Here is a 15435-nt window from a genome sequence, read left to right as displayed (position 1 = left end):
ATTATTATATTTTTTGACTTGACTGAAAATTCCATCTTAGTATAACTTCCAAAATGTTTTTTTTCTTCTTTTTACATTTTATTTTAATTATAGGTACTATTTTAAATTTTATACTTCATTGAGAATTCAACTTTACTTATTTTCAGGGCCCGATTAAGACCTTTTGAGGCCCTAAGCACTAAAAATAATTTGGTGCCCCTATCTTGCAATTAAATATATGTTCACTATTAAATTGCAAGTTAATTCAAAATATAAAAACAAGATTTTATAAAAGAAAATATTTATTTAAATTAAAACAAAAAAATTAAAATAATGTAAAAAAATTATTCATAATTGCTAATTACAAGTTTTGTGAAAACATTTTCCATTCAAAATGAAATTAAGAAACTTTTTAAAAAATAAACACACTGGCACTTAAAACTATTTAGATTCACACAGTGTGTTCTATAATAGCTAACTGATGATATATATTCCGAAATTCTTTGTATAAAATAAAGTGGGGAACTATGTTTTGAAGTCATAAATTAATACTAATACTTATATGGAAAAAATCTAATGAAACATTATAGAGATTATGCATGGCATTATCTAACGTTAGAAAAAATATTTCGTAAAAAAATGTAAAAGTGTCAGGTAAAGTATTTATTTTGGTTTACACTATGTATATCTAAATTTTCCTTCTATTTTTTGTCGCAAAGTCTTTGGTAATATCTTGGAAGTTAATATGTCGCAATAAATCAACTTCTATACACAACTAGTACATATCTAGTCTTCCGTGTTGCATTGTTGTTCTTAAGGGATTTTTAATATATTTTAACTGTGAAAAAATGAACGCTCAACTGTACAATTTAAAAATTATTAAACCAACAATTATCTTGAACAAATCTAATAATCTACTTTGCCGACTAAAATTTTATGTACTAAATATTTTACATATTCTTTTCAACATTTAAAGGCAAATTGATAAAACAAATCGAAATAAAATTTGTGTATTGTTACTTAAAATTTTATTTGAAATCAAATAACTATTTCAATTATAAAGTCATAGAATGAAATTTATTTCGATACAAAAATTTTATATTTGTTTTTATTTTATTTTTGAGTATTATTGTGTAATAGATTTCTTATGTAAAAAATATATATATGTAAAATTTTTAATAATTGTAATTTTATTTTTACATTACTAAAAGAAAACACAAATATTTTTAATTCTAAAAAGATAAAACTTGTTTGAAAAAAACGCGTTAAAAGGCAGCAGAAATTTCAAAAAAAGTAGCAATAAAGGAAACGAAGGATATAAAAGTAAAAATATGACCACCAAAGCCGACGTCTTCAGGGGGTACTGGCCCCGGTCGCCATAAAACAAAATCATTTCTAATTGAGGGAGAAGCAAATGCCTAAATGAACTCCCTCAGTGCCCCGATGGTTTTGTATAGAAGTCCAGGAAAAAACATGAAATACAAATAACAAATTTTGAAAAGAAACTGGAACAAAATCATCAGAAAAATAAAAACTCACTTAACCAGGTCAAACATCGATTTCACAAGCAAGCTGAATGAAAAGGAAACACTAAAAACTAAAGAAAACAATGCCCTCTACTACAATGGGCAGATGGAGAATAAAATGAAAGAAGTCAAGAGAAAGAAATACGTAACAAATTAATAGAATGCTTAACTGGGGCTGCTCAGTTAAGACTTGAATTGCGCCCTGTTGAACGAAAAAAATATGAAAACCTAGAATTCTTCAATCATTTTCTTAATTAAAAAATTAACATTACAAAAATTAAAAGGAAAATCATTATTACTCAAATTATTTAAAAATTTATTCACAGCTTCCCGAAAACATTCAACATTATTGCAAATATTTTTGATCGTAACCAATTGTGAAAAAACTAAATTTTTAAATACTTTATTACACAAATTAGTTTTAAAGTTGCAGAAAAAATAACTTTAAATTTAAAAACTTTTATTTTATCAAAGACACCATTTTTAATAAAACTGTTAACAATATCAATTTTAAAATCTAAATATTCAACATTAAAGCAATTCTCATTAGTTTTCTTCAAGACCAAATCTCCAGGATAAGTACTATAAATAAAATTATAATTATCACAATTAAACAAAATCAAATCATCAATATATCTAAAAACTTTAAATTCATTATGGTCAAGAAATTTAGATTAAAAAAATGTAAAAAAATATTGGCAAAAGCCCCAGAAAAGGAATTACCTTGTGGAATTCCAATAATTTGTTTATAAAAATCTAAACCATTAAAATGTAATTTTCTCATTAAATAAATACCTATCATAAATGCCGTCACAAATCTCAATAATCCTTCCATGTGGTATACTTGTATACAAATTTTCGAAATCAAAAGTATTAAGGCTCGAAATATTATTATTATTAATAAAATCCAAAACTTCAACATTACTTTTTATAACAATATTTTTCTATTTTTTAATTTTAAGCAAAATAATTTTTGGAAAACTAAAAAACCTTTTACTAATATCAGAATTATAACTATTAGTACCACACGCTATAAATCTAAATTTAATCGGATTTTTATGAAATTTACAATTGGAAATAAATATGGAAATGTAATCCTCTTTAACCTCAATTTTAATTTTTTACTCAATGCAATAATTCGTTTTTCAATAACTTTTTTATCTTCTTTTAATTTTAAATAAGTATTATTTGTATTATATTCTCCAAAAATCAATTTTTTAAAAAATTATTTACACATAATACAAAAATTATTTGAAGCTTTATCCACAACAGTAACAATAAATTTATCCTTAAGATTTTTAATTTTCCTAGATAAATCATAACCTATATAAGTACCGCTAGGAAATGAACTAAAATGTAATGTAGTAATGTTTTCTACCAATGTAAATGTTTTCTAAATCAAGTCTATTATCTAAATGTTCCATAAAATCTAAAATAAAAAGAGTAACATTTACAAAATCATGAAATTGATAATGTAAAATTTCATAATCAGTGAAACAATTACTATTATTAAAAGTATTTATAGCAGACCTGTGGGAATTAATCCGTTTATGAAATTCAAGACCTTCTGACCAACATAACACAAATTACAACAATTGCACTGAATTAAATAAATAATATTAAAACTTTTACAAAAAAATACCTTAGAATGGCTGTCAATCTGAGAACTATCAGCCAAAGGACAAGTTTTACATTTTTTATTTCTACACTTTTTAAACATTTTAAATTTTTTTATATTTTTAAATTTATTTAAATTTAATGTTGAAGTTTTGGATTTTATTAATAATAATGATATTTTTCCAGCATTAATACTTTTGATTTCAAAAATTTGTATACAAGTATACCACATGGAAGGATTATTGAGATTTGTGACGGCATTTATGATAGGTATTTATTTAATGAGAAAATTGATAAGTCTAATTGGTTGGATTTATGTAAGTTTAATCTTTTTGAGAATGTTCTTTTTAAGGGTTTAGATTTTTATAAACAAATTATTCGAATTCCACAAGGTAATTCCTTTTCTGGGGCTTTTGTCAATATTTTTTGCATTTTTTTAATCTAAATTTCTTGAGCATAATGAATTTAAAGCTTTTAGATATATTGATGATTTGATTTTGTTTAATTGTGATAATTATAATTTTATTTATAGTATTTATCCTGGAGATTTGGTCTTGAAGAAAACTAATGAGAATTGCTTTAATGTTGAATATTTAGATTTTAAAATTGATATTGTTAACAGTTTTATTAAAATTGGTGTCTTTGATAAAAGAAAAGCTTTTAAATTTAAAGTTATTTTTTTCTGCAACTTTAAAACTAATTTGTGTAATAAAATAATTAAAAAATTAGTTTTTTCACAGGGTTTTATTGAAAAAACCCTGGGAAAATTGGGTTTTATTTGAAAAAACTCGGGGAAAATTGGGTTTTTTCATTTAGTGCCTATAAACTACTTACTGTGAAAATATTTTTATTTATTAAATAGTGATGTATGAGCTTAAAAATAGAAATAAATCAAAAAAAGTTTATATAAAATATATATATTAAATATATATATTAAAATTAAAATAAGTTTAAAGAATGCACTATTACTAATACATGTTTGAATCTTTATTCTTAAATACATAACATTTCACAATTTTTAACTGAAGCACTATAAAATATAAATGCAACAGTAATATAAAAGGAACAAGTTTATTAATCTTTTTGTTTTCGTTTGTTGCTTATGTGTATATATCTATTACTTATTACAAATTTATAATCAGTAAAAACTAAAGTTTCATCTGACTTTTACTTTAATAAAATTAAACTGGAATAAATCTTTAACGGTCTTCCATGTTTTTATAATGCGATTAATAGAAAGTGAAATTAAAATTACGTATAATTATAAAGAGTATCAGTTACTTGTCCCATTTTTCAAATATTTAACCTTAGAAAAAAGACTGCATTTTTAGATAAATTTCAACTTTATAATTTCAAAAAACAAATTAATCTCAAAATTACAAAAAAGCATATTTAAAAAACTTATTTTTTTTAAAACCAAAAAATAAAACTTTGAATTTGTTAATTGTTGTTTAATATATCACCTAATAGAAAATGTTTTTCATTTGTTTTCAATATTTTTAAACATGATTAAAAGAAACGAAATAAATTATATTCAAATAAAATCTTAAAAATAATATTTAAAAAATCTTAAAAGTAATATTTTAATTTTTAACTGTTTTCTTAATGGTGATAAACTTCATTGATTTTGGAAAGTATTCAGGATTCGTAATTTTGAATGCCATAACACCTGGCTGAAATTCTGGATGATGCTCAGAAAGACAGTTTTCTGCTAACAAATGAGGTGACTGAACAGCCTGATGGAATCTTTTTGCGAAATGTTTATGGGGTTCCACTCCATCACATGATAGTAATTTAATTCATAACAGCTTCTGAAATTGAAATGTTTTCTGATTGAAGCTTTTTTAAAGCTTCAGAAACAATTGATATCTGTTTTTCCAAATTGATAGTTTATTGGTTAAGCCCAACATTATTTAATATTTTTGACATATTATTATTAGATTCATTTTGATGCTCAAGGGCAATCTCTTGATATTTATGATAATTGTTGGCAAAAGTTTTTACGCAGTCACAATATGAACCCCACCTAGTATCATTTGGTAAAAGGAGCATCAAGCAGTTTTTTTTCACTTGCCCATCCATGTGCTTGATGTACATTTCTAAAATATTTGTTAACTTCCAAGCAGTGTCCAATGATAGTGTCAGGAGATAATTCTTTTTCAACCAAATTTTAAAAAAACAATTTGTGAAAAAGCCCACCAAATGGGTTTTTTCAAGGTGGGCCCACCCAATAAAACCTTGGCGGGTTTTTTCAAAGTGGACTTACTTGGCGAACCCTGGTCATATTGCTTTTTACTAGTTCAACTTTTTTTATTAGAGCAACTTCTTTTAGTTTTTCTTTAATATCCATAAATTTGGGAAAGATCTGGGAAATTGGTAATAACTGGCTACGGTGGTATTGTAATTTTGAATTTTGTGTTAAGAAAGATCTTAAAATATTTTAATGTATAATGTGAGGCTAGTTGCCAGTTGGAAAATAAGATCATCTTCATTTGTTCTCATGCAATTCCATACTGTTGTATAAATGCTTATCCAAACTCAAATGCCTTGATTTCCATAAGAGGCACGAAACATAGTTTCCTCACTAATATTTTCTTTCAGTCCATCAATCCCCATAACAAACTTGATTAGCTTCATTGCTTTCTTGTAAGCTTTTGTTTTATTGTCTTAAATAGTTTTGTTTGGGATAAACATGAGATTGAAGATGCTGAATTGATTTTTTTTTTTACTTTGCCTTTCAGTTTTTTTTTTAAATTTGTGTTTGGTTTTTGGTTACCATTTGAATGATTATTTCTATTTATTCTACTGATACTGTTATATGGTTCTTGATGAGAATAATCTGAATTGTTAGCTATATATGTTTGAATTTTACCTGTTTGATATGAGGCATTAACTCTGAGTTTTATTGATTTTGAAATATCAGGAAATAGAATAAAGGAAACTTACAAAACATTGCCTCTCTTGCCCAGGCAGTAGTGTCAGATGCTTAAATATTTATTGGTCTAAATTTGTATTGTTTTTTTTTCTTCCATTAAATCACATTAAGTATTGAACTTTTGGTTCTATTGACATGAACAAATTCATCAGAAGCAACACCTCCCTGTCTAGATAGCATAGTTTAAGTTTTGTACCACTCTAACCTCTTCTGTAAATTCAAGATAGCTGCAAAAGCTCACATTGAACTTAAAATATCTACATTTTTCTATAACTTTATTCACCCTCCTGGCATAAAGCCCGTTATAACACGTGCATGATTTCTATGCTAGAAGCGGCTTGCCCGTGTATGCACGGGTTCACGTTCTTGCTCTGGAGCGGCGATCACGTCTTTTTCTGAACTAGAATATTTCCTTCCCCCTCAACCTCCTACTGCTCACAAATTGAGAGGCGTATAAGCTGTCATCATAAATCACTCACTGTTGTGCTAGAATATTTCTGTTTGAATAAACGTGAATAGTTTGCGTTCTTTTTCATGTTTCAGGGACTAATATAGGGGATAAGGACATTTATCTTTTCCCGGGGGGTTTTAGAAAAGCAACACGCTTTTGACAGACCGGTTTTACGCACAAAAAGTGGCGTTCGCGTCGTCCCAGGGATTATTTTCTGACATCCCCGCCGTACCTTAGCATTGCGCGTAATCGATGTTGATCATTAAAAAGCAATTTAATTTAAATTCTAAAATTTTTTCATTTCCGTAAACCAGTATATTATTTTGTATATTGCTTAAAGATGTCTATTCATTACTCATAATTTATTTGTTTGTTTATTGAAGTTTTAAAACCAGAGATCATTCAGATGATTCACGAGCAATTATATACTATAGTTTCGGTTTTGTTTAGTTTCGGTTTTCAGAACTTGGGTTAATTAAAACCGATGGAAGGATATTTGCTTATTCAACCATAGTTATTAGTTTAAAGCGTCTGGTTCTATTATAACTGAAGTATAGATGCTTATATTAGCATTTTTTTATATTTAAAAATTTGATTTAACTGAACTAATTCAAAACTAAAACACTTTGAATTTTATAAGTTTACTATTATTGTTTTAAAATCGTTATAATTAAAAATGCACATTAATGACACATTTTTTTAAACAAAATATAAGCCATGCAACCTTAATTTTTTTAATTTTCCGCTGAGAATTAAAAATAAAAATCTTTTTCATGAAAATAATTATTTGTAGCATTTATTATGAATTCGATTGTATCTTTCAATTTCCGATCTTTATTAATGCCTTTGCACGAATAATTATTCAAAGCATTATTATATATATATATATATATCCCTATCAAAATCTCCCAATTCATTTCTTAATGTCCACGTAAGACTATCTACCTTGCTAATTAATGGCCCACAAGCAAATGCTTGTCTTGATTTAACAAGGAATAAAGATAAAATAACTCAAAATTTATGTAAATATTTAAACATTGCTGCCTTTATGAATGTTTTTTTTTTTTTAAAGAAAACTAGCATATTTTGCTTTACACGTAAAGGAAAACCACGAAAATATCATTCAGATTGCTTGACGCTTAAAGAGTTCCAGCTAAATGCTCAGTAATCGAAATGAATTTTTTTTATATAATAAATCATTTTTTTAAACGTCTTTGACAGACAGTCAATTATTTCGATGATTAGCGAGATGCTCTTCATATTTTTTGTAATTTTAAACTCATTCCAAAAATCAAAGTAGCAATTTAAATATCGGCGTAAAACAATGTTTATAAAAGTTGTTAAAATAATTTATTTTAACCAAGATTAAGTTCAAATTAAAGTAATCAAATGTTGTGTTAAATGCAAAGGAAAACCACGAAAAATTCTTTTAGATAACTGAAAAATAATAAGATTACAGCTAAATGTTCATTATTGCAATGAATTATTTTTTTAACCATTAATTTTTTTATCATCCTTGACAGACAATTTGTCATCTTAGTGGATGTTGTGAAATACTTTTCTTATATTTCTAACTTTTAACACGACCCAGAAATCAAAGTAACTTGCAATTTAAATATCAGAGTAAAATCATGTTTATAAAAGCTTTTGTAGTAACCTATATATTATTCAAAATTAAAGTAAAATTTAGACAAATCAAATGTTGCGTTAAATGCAAAGGAAAACCACGAAAAATTCTCAGATTACTGAACAATAATAACATTACAGCTAAATGTTCATTATCGCAATGAATTATTTTTTTAACCATTAAATTTTTTATCATCCTTGACAGACAATTTGTCATCTTAGTGGATGTTGAGAAACACTTTTCTTACATTTTTAACTTTTAACTGGACCCAGATATTAAAGTACCTTGTAATTGAAATAGAGGAGTAAAATCATATTTTGAAAGACTTTTTGAATGAAAATAATTAGAATTTCCATTACACACAAATGAAAACCAAGAAAACGTTTTACTAGCAAACTAATTGTATGCTAACAGACAATAATGAGACTATATCTCAGCAATTATTATCATTTTCCAATTTCTTGTGCATTATATGAAATTTAATGTTTTGACTAGCTTGGAATGTTTACTAAAATGTTCTTTATTTTATATATTTATTAATTTTTTGTAAATAGATTAATTGTGTTTTATTTTAGTTGAAATATTTGAATTTCAGAATAATATAAAGAATTAAATTTTAATAACATATTAGTTTTTTTTTTCTTTGTTTTTTTTTTTTTCTTTTTAAGTTTAAAATTTACGAATTATAAATCTTTAAAAAAATCTGGGAAAGAAATGTGTCATAAAATTTGCGAATTTCAGATTTTTCTGGTAAAGAGACTGAATGTTATCAATTATTATTAATCATTACAACTTATAAAAATCAAATAAAAAAAGAACAAATTATGTACAGCTGCAATAAACAAGCACCGCAGTTCACTAGAGGGCGTGGATATAGAGTACAAACTAGTTACTAGACCAGTGATGTCAACGTTCACCGTGACGTCCGTTTGGTCGAGTGATTGATCTTTCTGCCTTTATATCTATGTCATGTTTGAACCACAATCAAACCAAAAGTTTACCTTTAAAAAACAGATAACATTTTTATTTTCTCCAACACTTTCGAAATATTGAATTTTTTAAAAAAAAATATTTATTGCTTAATTTATTATACTAAATCTTTGAATAAATAAAATCGTTTCGTATTTTTAAATTTCAATTAATTTTCGAAAAAGTATTTTTCATTTTAGAGTAAATTGCAGGAAATTATTTCTTGTCTAAACAAATGCAATATTTAATGAACTAATTAATGAATTTTTAATATTACTAATTTTCCATAGTATTTAACTAATTTATTAAAATTAGTTAAATACTAATTTATAATTAATTATTAAATTAGTTAAAACTAATAATTTATCTACTTATTTAAATCAGTTAAAAAAATTTTATCTGGCAAATGAAGTTAACTCTTAAAACACTCTCCTCTTTCTGTAATGTTAAAGACTTTCTCGGCATTTTTCTAAAAATCCCATCACTCAAAACACTAGTTTTATTTGTACTTTAGTTTAATGATATTAAAGCATTTTCATAGATAGAGAAAAAATCGAAATTCTTTTCATTAGTAAATACATTTCTCATACATGTGAATATATAAATGCAGCATATTTCAATAATGATAAATAAGTTCAATAATAAACTCAAATTTCCTTAATAAATAATAATAAAAAAATGTACAAGCTGTTAAAACTCCAAATAACTAAGTGAGTTATGATAAACTAAATATTTTTTTCAAGTCCACAAAATAAATGTAAATATTTTATTCCACTCAAATACATTTTAAATATACATACATTTTAACGAAAACGATTTTTTTTAAAAGTATAACTGATTATATTTAAAATATTTAAGTAATCGTTGTGAAAATTCCAGTAACTAAAATAAAATATTAAAATCATTGCACATTTTATATACTTTAATTGCAAACAAGATTTTTTTTCTTTCAAAAAGATGTTTTATTTTTATTTAAATTCATCATTAATTTGATTCAAAGTACAATTTTTTCTATAATATCATTCGAAATCCAAATAAAAGTGTGTGTAAACTCAAGGGTGTAAGCTCGAGTTGTGTTGTAATTATCATGTTTGTAAATATCCAGGAAACCTGGAAAGTAATGACGCTTCGGCACATTGAATATTCGATAGTCTTAAAAATCCCTTTTTTTACAATCCGGAATTGAAGGGTTGTTGATAACGAGGGTGAATACATTTTTGATTAAAAATAAAATCTTGGTAACAAATATCAAGTGCATCGAAATGACATTACTTTCAGATCTCCCTAATATTTCATGAATTTAAAAGTTGTTTAATCCAGATGGGCGGAAACAACCAATGTAAGTATTACAGTACTGACATTCGTACTAAAATATACATCGATTGATTGTCTGAAATCTAAAGTAGATGATTACATGATGTTTTTGTTAAGTTATTAAAATAGTTTTCAGAAGTTTAATTTGAAATGGGGGTACGCAAAGCGATAAACAAACCCTTATTGTGATGTAAATATAATCTAGACAATTCTTATCATACTAGTTATCATACTAGTTTCCATACGAGTTATCATACAGTTTCATCTAAAGGGTACGATTTCTTTTCTGTTCATGGTCAAAAATACTGTGAAAGGTGATCTGAAAAAATGGGCGTATAGTACTAAAAGTGTATTGCAGAAGTTAGAGAAATGCGAAATGTAGAAAAGATTTGTCACTATATTTTCTGCAATTCTATTAAAGTCTAAACTTCTACTGCGAAAAAAAAAACTTAAAATAAGAGCTTAAATAAACTTAAAAAAAAATAAGAATAAAAGTAAGCTGGAATTAAAAATAAAACATAAATGAACTTAAATAAAGTACACGACAATTCTGCGAACTTAACAAGTAAAATAATAGAAGTAATGGATAAAATTTATGATTAAAGGTCACGGAAAGTAAAATTCAATAACTCTTTATTACCACATATAAATTAAAATCACAGATAACATATCTTAATGTTAGTTTTCTTAAAAATAATTTTCTTTTAAAAAAATTTTTAAATTTAATTTGTCTAGAAAATAAAAAGTTGTTATGACCTTTAATTTATTGATATTTGACCGAAGTAATGCAGAAAATTTTACTTTCCTTATTTCAATAAATTTTTCTGCTTATATTACATACAGTCTTTGATTTTTTACTGCTAAGCTGCGCACTATAAAAAGTATAAAAAGAAAACTAAAAAAAAATCCTATATTTATTTTATATGCTATTTCCAATTTTGAAAAAAAAATTTAAAAAAAAAAACATTTTTGATGTTATTTCATTGCTATACAAAAGGTATGCATAATCATAGTACCTTTTCTTATGTCAACCTTATTCCTTATGTCACAGGTCCTGGGCTCGATCCTTCAGTGGGTCGATAAATGAGTACCAAGCGTGCTTGGGAACTAAACACTGGGTGTTCGGCGTTCGGCTGACCACCTGACCGGAACATCTGCTCCTGCGCCCCAGAGTCCAAGGTCAAGAAAACTGAGATGGGCTCAGTAGGCCTTGGCCCTCTATGGGCTATCGTGCCACTGAGTGAGCTTAAACAATTAATTTCTTGAATTTTTGGTGGTCAGCCAACAATTATCTATTCAGAATTCAACTAAATTATTTACACTAAATTAATTTATACATTTTATGAGATATTAATCCTTAACTTTTGTAGAGATGAAAAGCAAACTCTTTCTCTTTGAAGTTGTAGCAAACTTTTTATCTTCTTCCTTATTTTATGACTCCTTTTAGTTAATTTTTACATGAAAGATTTTAACTAAATTTCTTTATGTATAGTGTGCAAAATAAAAGGACAACCCTGAATAGCTTTTGATTTAATATGATCGGATCTTCACCTTTTAGGACTCACTCTTAATGGTTCAAGAGGGTGACCTCAAATATGCGGATTAATTAGTGCAGACAATATTTTAAGTCACACGCGTAAATGTATTTTCTCTGAATAAACATTTTTTTTTTTTAGGGTTTTGAATTTCAGAAATCTAGAATATAGGATCTAGCGGCATTCTGGAAAATATAGTCCCAATAGTCTAATCAAGAGACACGTCCAAAGTTTGAACCCCTTAATGTTAATTTTACCATTTGTGTATTTCACCTTCAGTCTGAGAACTTTTTAAGCGAATTGAAAAGTTTTTGCTTATAATTATAAATTTTTTTTTATTAAGATTCCATGCAAAATATAACTTTGCATAATAAATATAACATGGACAGAACAACTTTTAGTTCACAATTTTAGCAATAGATAAGTCCATTTAAATAATAATACTTAGTGAGTATTTATTAGTTTTTGTTATTTAATTTAATGATAATCGAAAAAAATTTTAACAATAAGACATACAATTTTTTACATCGTTTTTAAGAATGTATTTTTGCATTACAAATTACAATATTTGAGCGAAATTGGTCCAATGGTTCCTGAGAAATCGAATTTTAACTATACAAAGTTTTCAAAAGATGATTTCTCAGAAACCATTGGACCGATATCACTCAATTGTTGTACTTTGCCCTTTAAGATTACATTCTTTAAAATAATGTAAATAACTATATACCTTACACAAGAGTTTTTTTACTATTAAGTAAAACAATAAAAAATAATAAATACTCACTAAAATTTATTTTTTGCATGGAATTATCTGTGTCTAAACCGATTTTATAATTGTGTCCAAGAATTTTTTTAATTTGCACAAAAATTTCTGGTCATATGGAGAAATATGCAAAAAGTAAAATTAACATTAAGGATCCAAGTTTTTATCATCATATTTCCCAGATAGCTTTTATCATCATATTTCTCCTTCATTTTGGCAGTCAGCAATTCGAATTCATCAGGAAAAGGGTGCGTTTGTTCAGAGAAAGTACGTTTTTGTGTCTGATTTCTTGACTCAAAATATCATTTGCACAAATTAATTACCATATTTGAGGTCATCCACCCAAACCATTAAGATTGAGTCCTAGAACGTGAAAATCCCATCATTAGATCAAATATTATTCAGGGTGCTTTGTTGATTGATTTGCGCACTGCAGATTAGGTAATTTTTCTATGGATTTTTAAATTTTGTGGTATTTAAAATTTTAACTGTCATGTTTGAGGCACCCAGGCTATAGCTTTTTTTTCTTCTTTTTCTTTGTAAAAGAGTTTCCAAAAACACTCTTAATCTTGCAGGGTGAGAGTTTTTTATTGGTAGACAAATAATTGTCTGAAAAACTTATTTTTAAAAATTATTTTGGCAATCATTCCATGTTCAGAAAGATCTTTTGCAGTTAAGAAATAAAAAATCAGGCAGACATGTATGCACTATTGAAAAGCAGCAATTATTGAAAAGATCACTAGTGACATGCCAGGAAAATGGTTTTTGAAACTTTGCATACATTTTTAATCCCATGTAATTTTTAAAATCATTCATTCTAAAACATTAAAAAATGTGTAAATTTTTAAACGTGTAAAATCATTTAAAAATGTTAACAATAATGGTATTAATTCAAAGTTTAATAAAATTTATAATTTATTGTATGATATAAGAGATCTGTGGCAATCACACTAAATTGTCGCATTTGGTTATAATCATCCACAAGGAATGTTTCAAAATTTTGTAGAAAATGTAACCTTTGAAACATGTCAAACAGTTAGGTGAAAAAAATCTTCATTATCTTCATCAATATTTCCCTCCTTTTTATTTTGCTGTCCTCACTCAAAGTTTTTAACGTTATGAAATCGCCCTCCACCTATCCCTTGTTTGGATATGACTTTGATTCTGGTATATATTTCTCAATTATTGTAAGTCCTCGCATAGTCTTTCACTCCCACTCCCTTTTCGCTTGAGATAGTAAACATTTTTTGGGGGGAAAGTATGGAATGTATGTAAGCAGTTTATAAATAATAATTTTTTATTATAATGATAGCAGAATTTCTGATAAACAGAAAATTGTCAAAATCTGAACATAGGGTGTAAAGAGTTATGATTTTGTTAAAGAAAATTTCTTGAATTTTTCTTAGATTAATTTTGACTCATTTCTTGGTTTAATACTAGCATGATTTGTTTCAAATATTTTTTTTTTTTGATCCAGTGTCATACTTCCTTTTAATGTTCAGAAAAATGACCAAATTATTTCTGTTATTTCTAAAAGTAATTCTCTAATAAAAAATGCTCATGAAAAACATACCTTAAATGCTCTTAAAATGAAATAAATAAATCCTTTGTAATTAAATAAAAATTTTAATCTGAGACATGGTTTCTTTCCTGAAATTTCATATAACATACAATTGTATTTAAACAATTGAAAAAATTAGATGTAATTTGCATTAAACTTTGAAATTAATATGAAGATCTAAAATAACAAAAGATTAAAGAAAGAAAACTTGTTTTGATACATGTGTACCGTCAAACATAGTTCATAAATCAACTTCTACAAAAGGCTAGATTTAGAGGGTTCAGATTTTTATTTAAATAGACTGTACTTTTGTATCAGCTGTAAATTAACTTAAGCTCTTTGAAGTTATTTATAACTAGAATAGTCTACTGGAGTTAAATTCTGTGGAAGGTGTAAAGTAAGAGTTGTACTTTCAAAATTTAAAGAAAAAAAAGAACCCTAAAATTAAAAAATATATATACATTTGCTCTAAAAAGAAAATTGCTTCCCAAAAACTAATAATATGCTCCATTAATTAAAAGACTTTCTCTAATATTGCATAAGTATCCGAAAATGCAAATGCCATCAAAATCTTTGTTTTAGCTATAATATGTTATGGGCCAAAAATGGACCATATGCCATAAAAATTTTAATGACTTTACAGCTGTGGATAATCTTTTTAAGTTTCATCAAATAAATTTTATGAAGTAGCTGTTGCTGCATTTAATGACTGTGCCTAATATTTGTCATACGGTATATTGAACCATTAAAAAAGCTTCATTAATTATCAATTATAAATTAAAAATATTTAATTTCTGAAAAGTGTTTAGTTAAAATAATATAATTAACTATGTCTTTAAGTATATTTTAGAAATATGAATTCATTTATGATTTGTAAAATTATTTTGTTAAAATTATTTTCTCTAGCAACTGTGCTTAAATTACTGTTTTGTTCATAATATTTTGATAAATTTTAAAGCCTGCTACAATTGTTAAAGAATTAGAAAAAAAAAATTCTAAAATTTCCTTTTTATTGTAAAGTTTCTCAAATTTCCTATTAATAGTTCCCTTTTTATTTTGAAATTTCTTAGTTAAAAAACATACATCTTATTTGCTATTTTTTTGAATTTTTTATTTTATTTTATTTATTTCTTACGAGCTAACTTTAGATTACTGAAA

General features: G+C 25.9%; 1 long non-coding RNA gene across 8 annotated transcripts in view; it reads left to right on the top strand.

The window, feature by feature from the left end:
- The window catches only part of LOC147816853 (uncharacterized), a 38282-nt gene that overhangs the window by 2808 nt on the left and 20039 nt on the right, over positions 1–15435 (top strand). For 3 of the 8 annotated variants that reach the window (XR_015429264.1, XR_015429267.1, XR_015429262.1), the window contains one exon: positions 11470–11658. The exons of 3 other annotated variants lie outside the window; for them this stretch is intronic. This is a non-coding gene — a long non-coding RNA (uncharacterized LOC147816853). Of the gene's footprint in view, positions 1–3308; positions 3393–11469; positions 11659–12094; positions 12984–15435 lie in introns of all 8 variants that reach the window. 2 more of the 8 variants (XR_015429263.1, XR_015429266.1) reach the window with 2 other exon arrangements.

The sequence above is a fragment of the Parasteatoda tepidariorum genome, chromosome 1 (genome assembly GCF_982258835.1).
Source record: "Parasteatoda tepidariorum strain Cologne lab strain chromosome 1, Ptep-v5.0, whole genome shotgun sequence".
Classification (NCBI taxonomy): Eukaryota; Metazoa; Arthropoda; class Arachnida; order Araneae; family Theridiidae; genus Parasteatoda; species Parasteatoda tepidariorum.
This window is presented reverse-complemented; position numbering and strand designations above follow the sequence as displayed.